Source organism: Aulonocara sp. 'chitande type north' Nkhata Bay, linkage group LG23 (genome assembly GCF_057382095.1).
Source record: "Aulonocara sp. 'chitande type north' Nkhata Bay isolate Kocher_YH1m ecotype deep benthic linkage group LG23, A_spYH_male_GT1.1, whole genome shotgun sequence".
Classification (NCBI taxonomy): domain Eukaryota; kingdom Metazoa; phylum Chordata; class Actinopteri; order Cichliformes; family Cichlidae; genus Aulonocara; species Aulonocara sp. 'chitande type north' Nkhata Bay.
Window position 1 is genome coordinate 17,978,288 of NC_141365.1, and position 8,210 is coordinate 17,986,497.

Here is an 8,210-nt window from a genome sequence, read left to right on the forward strand (position 1 = left end):
GGTTGATTTTTTCCCTTTACCTTTGTTAGATCACATTTATGAATTAATGTGCTTCTCGTTTTTCTTTTATATAAAATGTTATAAATAAATCAGTTATAATCAAGTGGAGTGAGTGGAAAGACACAACACATTTACACGTGAAAAAATAATTAATTGTTTCATTTTTCTTTTGAAAAAAACTGAACACAGGTCTCACAGACCCGAACACCATACAAGGGTTAACAGTGTACTTGCCTGAGTCAACTTGTTTTCATTGTTTTGAAATGGTGTTGGATTGAGTAAGAACTGGTGAAGACTACTCCCATTACCTTTGATGAAAGAGCTTCTTCCTAGCTCAGTAGATAGCTAAAACCCTTGTATATGTACTTTATATGAAGACTTCAGATACAAAATCCACTAAACAACACCTCAATGAAAAATGACAAAATACCCCTTGGAGATAGAAACTTTGAAGCGCCAAGTCCATTCATCAGCAAAAGCCACTGTGTTCACAGCTACTGTGTAATGCAGTATCATGCATTGACACCAATGACTGTAGAAATTGACACAGGCAAAGAGGATTGCTCCACCCCCACCTAAACACACACACATCTTCCTCCACTCTTTAACTTTACCACCAGCCACTGCTGCAATAACTTTTTAAAAGTTGTGCCATTTAATCTTTACACCTTTTTATAGAGAGCTAAATATCCATATACTCCTCTTCTTCTACAGCACAGGCAACTATAAATCTCACAAGGACTCAGTTATGCTAATACAGTTGGTGGTGAAACACATTAGCAGTGAGGCTAGCAACAGCAATGATAAGAAGCACAGAGTGGACCAGTGTAGATCAGTGTACAGCAGTGGGCCAGTCATCGTAAACCCTCTGGGAGCAGACACAAAAGATCATGTAACACTTTGTCAAACAAGTCGATAATTAAATCAATCCACATGCTGAATAAAAATGAAAACATCCCTTAATAAGCTCATTTGTAGTAACTGCCATGCTGTTGTAGTTCTGTTGTTCAATCAGTTTAGAAACCCTTTATCTAAAATTTCTGAAGTTAATAAATTAAGAGATTATATAAAATAAGCACCAGTTCTGGTCCAAACACCCTGTAAATGTATAACCTTACATGTAGTCTGTCTGCAGTATAGGATGAAGTATACTTTAAAGTCAGATAACAGCCCATGATTGCTTGTGTGTAGCCTAAGTGGTGCACTGGAGCAAGTAATAGGAGGCAGTGATTGGAGAAATGGATGACTCCTCAAAAGTCACCTTGAGTGAATAGAACTCATCATTCATATGCCAAACACAAACACACACGCACAGACAGACAGCTAGACACACACACCTCCAGCTGAGTGCAACTGACCAAGGTCTTTGTCAACACAGAGGACACAGACCATGTTGTACTGTACTGACACTCATTAACTGTGTCTTTTACCAAATCTTTCTTTATCAACACTAAAGATGACAATGCTGGCAGCAGCATACTATCCAAATATTTTGCACCCTGCAAATTCAGCTCTTGTTTTAATGGGATTTGCATGTGATTCTCATTTCCAGGACAGTCTGAATTGTCTAAACAATTATATCAGGGAAAGTGTATACACATAACAGTCATGTAAAAAAAGTCTTTGCAGTCCTTTGAAAAACTAAGTGCTCCTCAAGGTTAGACAACTTTTAGAACCACGTTAAGCAGCAATACCATTTCATTACCACCAAGCTTGACAGCTAGCAAGAGGTAACAGCTGTTTTTATAGAAGTGGTCACATCCACAACCTGATTGTACATGGTAAGATTTTAACCCTACAGATTATCTCAATTTAGTGAGGGTTGTTCATGATTGGGAGATCCTATTAACAGACCCACTACCTCCTAAGCCATGGCCACACTCCTCTGGCTGAATGTTCTGTGAAGAAATCCTGTTATCATTGGTCAGTATTGTCTTCTGTGAACATCCAGGGGTATGTGTTTGTAATATAAGCTGTAAATTACTCTTTTCTTTTGAAGCCACCAAAAGTATTAATTTTCCAAATCCTATTCTTTAAACCTGTTTAACTGTTAACCCGTTAAATGATTCACTTCTTTCATCTGTCAGGTGAAAAAACCTTACATATGCAATTAAAAAAAAATCATAATTAGAGTATGATTGCAAACATGAATTCACTGTTAAAGTGCATATTTTCTAATCACATTCCCCCTGAAGTCTATTGAAAGATAATCCTTTCTCTATCCAGGCTCCCAAGGTCTTTTTTTTATCTTTGTGAACAACAGCAACAGTTAAGCACAGGATATTATGAATAGCCAGTTCTAGTAAGCCTTCAGACGACATGTGTTCAGGTTTCACATTATTTCTACAATTTGGACAATTCTGATTGGTTAGCTAAAGGCAGCTCCATTTACACTTCTTGCACGCAAACAGATAACAGAAATGCAAAACAGCAGAGCCACTTGCTACTAAATTGCAAATAAGCATCTTCCATAAGATCAAGATCTGAAGCCATAACAAACTTCCCCATCAACAACTCTTGAACTTAGCTACTTCAATAATGGAGTAACTACACTGGTTTGCTTCTATTTAGCAGTAGACTTTGCTTGTTGTTATTCATCCTGATTCCCAAAGGGAAGGTCTGCTACAGACAGCACAACAGGTGTCCTACTCAGACACACACACACACACACGTACGTTTAGTCTGAGAAACATGGTGGCTGCGGTCCACTGATTCCTCAGTGAGCGACATGCATCATTAACAGCTTTTAAATGCAGAGGCGTCCTGCCTTCAGGATCTTCTAACAGGCTGTCCATACCCCCTTCCTTACGACATCCCACCCACTACATACACTCTTTAAAGTGTTACTAAAGAGGCTTAACAGCCCATTCCAGAAAGCCTGCATGGGGCATTTGTACCCCATAAAAAACCCAACAAGCTACAAATAACACTTCACTGAGGAGCACACACCGATTGCAGTACTGCGACGCTTAAGGACAGCAGCAGGTGAGTAAAAGTGTTTTCTCTACAGTGCACTTCTTGTCCAATAATTGTTCAAAGATCTGTGAGCACAAACAGAAGACGGTAAAAATATAGCCTTAGGACATCTTGTAAAAGCATAGATATATACATTCTTTAGACAAGTATTCAGGATATGACTGTGTCACGACATGACGTGAAATCTGAAGCGGCTGTAACGTCCAGCTTGTTTCCTTTGAGGCAACTGCAAACGCAGGCTAAAAGGAAGTGATCATGAATGAAAAAGGCATTTGTTATGATGATATTACACAACAAAACGTGCATTTGGCTGCTTCAGCGCTGCGAGCTGATGGATCCTTGTAATACGTCACTGAAACATCAAACAATACGTATATGCTGTTTTACATCAGACGAATGAGCTTTAAAGAAGTGCCAGCGTTTGATGTCAATATTGTGTGGATGCATTTAGCATGCTGAGGATGTGTTGTTGACTGAAATCTGTAGTAGGGATTGTGAGATACGTTTAGATTTCTATAAATAGAAAAGTACACACCATTGTACCTCAGTTGCTTGTGTCTAAAATCAGATTACTGTGTCATGAAGCTTACATGAAAGCCTTGAACCTGCGTAAGAATTCAGTCCATGAGATTAATCATGCCTTGAAGCGATTAAAGGAAAAAAAAAAAAAAAAAAAAAAGATAAATAAGGAGAACACTATGGGGGAACTAAAATGGCTTCATATTTCACTTGGACTGCACAGTAAATGAATGAATGCAATAGAAAAAAATAGGAGTTTAAATGAACTATAGAATGTAAACGTTCGGGATTTGAATTCAGTCATTTTGAAATCTAAATTAAATTCACTGATGCAAACAGGACGTTGTGCTTATTTTGATAGAATATTTGTCATTCTTCGTAGTATTCAGCGAAACATTTTTGCATTTCGTGTTTCGGAACTTCATAGAAACGCAGTAATTTTGTAGAGTTTTTGATAATAATGATCATAGACTTTGTTATTGCCAGTGCGGACATATAATAATAATAATAATAATAATAATAATAATGATAATAATAATACATACGGTTCGGCGTAGGAATAAAATCTTTCAATAAATACAAAAAAGCCACCGTAAAGCGTCATAAATAAAATGCAGAAATATCCCAATTCCGAAACCCTAAAAAGCAAACGACAATTTTCGGCAAAATTTAAAGAAATAAATATTCTCAGCAAACGTACGCGATCAAAAAAAAAGGTGTAGTGTGTCTTTAATTCCTCGCCTTTGTGGTGGCGGCAGCAGCAATAGCGAGGGCATCCCAGGCGAACCACAAAGCCAAGGGTTAAAGACGATACCATGCTGACTCTCCCTAAACGACATGCCACGCCATTTTACCAGCTCTTTATTTTCCCGGTCATAGCAAACCAGCTCCAACTTCCTGCTCGCTCGCATGCCATTCAAGGACAAGGATGAGAGAAGCAGAGCTGAAAAAAAGCAGGAATCAGTGTTTCAGCAACATTACGGGAAGGTCATTGTCTGCGAGCTTACCCTGGGAGAGAAGTAGAGGGCCTGAGCCTGCCAGAATCTATCTTCGGCGACCGGGAGCTGGACCTGCAAGAGACCAGAACAACAAAGACAGTTTGTGACAAAGCTGAGGCGCCGCAGTCCGAGAGGAGTGAAATCAAATGTGACATTTTTCATTTATTTGTAAATGCCTCTTTGGCGGCACACTCACTCGAAACGACAGTTGGGCTCTTACCAAGTTAAAGGGAGCTGATGGTAGAATAGAGGGATCCTGACAGAGGTTGTAATGAGATGCCGCATTAGGGCCGCTCTCTCATCCACTCTCCCCTCTCTCGCCCAGGAGCACGCCCTTCACTTCCAATCTACCACCCCAACCATTTGGAAACGGTTAACCCTATGAAAAACTACACTAACCCTCTTTGGTGCTCTGATAAAACCTTTGTGGGTTTAGCTTCTCAGAGATGCCTTTGATGATACAAACGCTTTTTTGAAAAGGATTTCGAAACATTCAACGCTACGGGAAGTTGGGGAACGATTCACTGCTTGCATCGCCTTACTTCACCAAAAAACAGCCAGTGGTTGTAAAACACGGAAAAACACTTGGAACATAACTACGTACCAGCCAAGAACTGTACTTACGGGGGATCATTGAGATTCTCTCCAATATTGTTAGAACATTACCTTACAATATAAAATACGTTGCTATGACTGTTGCAGTGATTTAAAAAAATAATCCCTAAAAATAAATATATCTGAGTAGATATCAGAATAATGAAGATATTCTTGGTTTTTTCGTGCTATATGAACAAGACTGATCAACTCTCATATAAAATAGGTTAACCTAGTTACTGTCTAAACAGTAAAAACCTGCTTAAACACTGGTACATCTAAAAAAATAAAATAAAATCTAGAAGAGTTGTGTAATGCTATTCCTACTTTTAATTAAGTTTACTTAAATGTAGCATTATTCATATTATACATATTTTGTGTTATTATGTTCAATGTCTGAGTATTTCTCTCACCACCTCAGAATTAAATATTTTAATACTATATATGATTGGATTGCTATTAAATGCAATGATTGAGTCATAATTTTCCTTCCACAAACTGGGTCAAGCTGAAACGAGGTCTCAATGGAGGAGCTTGCAAGGAAAATGAACTATTACCCTCTACAAGTATGTGTAGTGCCCTCTAAACTGTCCTCACAGATTGAGAGAGTGTGCTATATAGTGGGCAGCATGTGAGGAATGACTTATGTACTTCATTAAGCTCAAGTAATTTCCCTCCCAGATATCACGTCGCCTTCAAGCCTCTCAGTAATCCATCCCAGCAGCTATCAGCTAAATTTAGCTCTCCAAAGCACAATGCTGCACTGCGTCATAACAATGTAGGTAAATTTGTCTGCTTCAGACCAGGTTCTTCATGGTGTCGAAGATACTTGCGTAACTAACTGTTGCTGTTGTGTATAAAGGCTGTAGGTTATCGGTTGGCAGGCAATTCATCAGTCTTACTTTTTAACTAATTTCTTGCTTCCTTTTAGCTAATTCCTTAATAATTCTACGACAGTAATTAGATTCATTATCAGCGTGAGACCAAACCTCAGCAGCATTATCCAAACTTGGACATATTATATATAAATTTAAAAGACAAAAAACTTTAATTGAACAAGAAAAGGTTCATTTAACAATTTAATTTGGTAAGTGTGCGTTAATTGTACTTCTTTTAGTGTTGGGATACAAGCACATCACTCCTCAAACCCAGGTACTTATTTCATCTATAGTGATAATGCTTTGAAATAAAACTGTAAGCAGAACAACAAACAGAATACAATATCGCATAAAATACCTAATATTTTTCTGATGTTATAATTTTTGCTATGGTGAACACAGTTTCCTGAAATGGTCCCTTGGAATGTTCTGTTACAGTGTTGCTGTTACTGTTTCAAAATAAAAGGCTTACAATTTCAGTGAACAGACACCCTTGTTTAAGAGTGCGTTTCACTGAAACATGAACAAGCATTGGCAACATTTATTATCTTTCTTCTTTTCTCCTTTTTTCCTCATTTATTTACTTTTTTCTTCTCTCATTAATCTTTTTGAGAAAATTAATGATCTCATGAATTAAAAATAAATTAAACACTATTAGGTAAGATTTACTAGCACCCCTGTTAGAACCATTTTGACTTCAGAGTTACTTTAATTCTTCATGACAACAAGATAAAGGAAACATAAGTGACATGATGACATCACTCAGTTTTTGTAGATTTGTTACCTACAAATTAAAAAAGAAAACATAAAACTCCCATTCCACCAGATCCCTAAGGTGCTCCATTGAATTGACCTGCTAACTGGTGAGGCCATTTGACTACAGTGAAGTTTATGAAATACTCAGGCAAGCCCACGTGGCACCAAGAACAAGTCATCCAACAAATTCACTTAAATTCCCATTCTTCTTCATTATGATACTTGGTTTGAACTTCAGCAGGTTATCTTTCCCATGTTTATTTACCTAAATGCAATGAGTTACTGCCATGTGATTTGTTGTTTAGATATATGCGCTAATGAACAGTTCATCAGTTGACTATATGTAAATGCCAGAAATTGATTGAACAAAGATTTTCTCAAACACAAAATGCAAAACATGTTTGATATATTTGATATCATCAAACTTGAAACCAAAATTGGTTCAACCTGCTACGTCTTTGTGAACCGCATAAAAGGTGAAAGGATGGTCTCTATATGCATGGTTCCCACAGTGAAGCATGGATGAGGAGGTGTGAAGGTGTGGGGGTGCTTGGCTGGTGACACTATTGGGGATTTTTTTATAACTCAAAGCACACTGAACCAGCATGACTACCACAGCATTTTGCAGCGACATGCCATCCCATCCTGCTAGCGTTTAGTTGGACCATCATTCATTTTTCAATAGGACAATGACCGCAAACACACATTCAAGCTGTGTAAGGGCTATTTGACCAAGGAGCGTGATGGAGTGCTGCATAAGATGGCATGGCCTCCACAGTCGCCTGACCTAAGAGTGTGCAAAGCAGTAATCATAGCAAAGGGTGGCTATTTTGAAGAATCTAACATATATAAAAATGTTTAAAGTTACTTTACACTTGTGTCCTACTCGAAAAAAAAAACTAATTAATTAGAGGCTTTGTAATTAATTAATCTCGATTAACAGAGAAACAAAAATAATATCCCTGGCCAAATTGGGCAGACCTAAAAATAAAGTGCTATTTTAAGTACATTTTAAAAGTGATATTGTCTTTAAATAATAAAAATAATAAAAATAAAAATTTCAACATAAAGTGCAGAAGTGGCAGGACTAATTTCAGTACTTGCGGGCCAGGACAGACAGCTGTGGGTGGGTCCCTGTTCAACTGGACCACCACTGCAGCGGGTAGTCTGTCTTGCTGATGGTGGATTCTACTCTGTATAAACTCAGGACCCTGTTACACAGGGCTTCCTCATCTGAATCAGAGTCTGAAGAGAGGAGGAAGCTCTTTGTCTTTGCTGGTTCCTTTGTGGTGGCATCTTTACACTGTTCCTGTAGCAGGGCCTCAAGGCTGGTCCAAACCTCTTTTCGCTGTCCCCTTGCAAGACACTTTAAATCCTTAAAGCGTGGGTCAAGCACAGTAGCTATCCTGAGCCACAGATGGTTGAGTGTAGCTACACGGTGGGATAGGTCCTTGTAGTTTGAGTTTGATCATCGGAGACCTCCATGGTG

At 38.2% G+C, this 8,210-nt stretch overlaps 1 protein-coding gene across 1 annotated transcript in view; it reads right to left on the minus strand.

Annotated features, from left to right (window-relative positions):
* The window catches only part of naaladl2 (N-acetylated alpha-linked acidic dipeptidase like 2), a 546,561-nt gene extending 541,876 nt beyond the window's left edge, over positions 1-4,685 (minus strand). The window contains exon 1 of the mRNA XM_086283107.1: positions 4,503-4,685. The gene's annotated coding sequence lies outside the window, so the exon portion shown is untranslated. The remainder of the gene's footprint in view (positions 1-4,502) is intronic.
* Between the last annotated feature and the right edge of the window lie 3,525 nt (positions 4,686-8,210).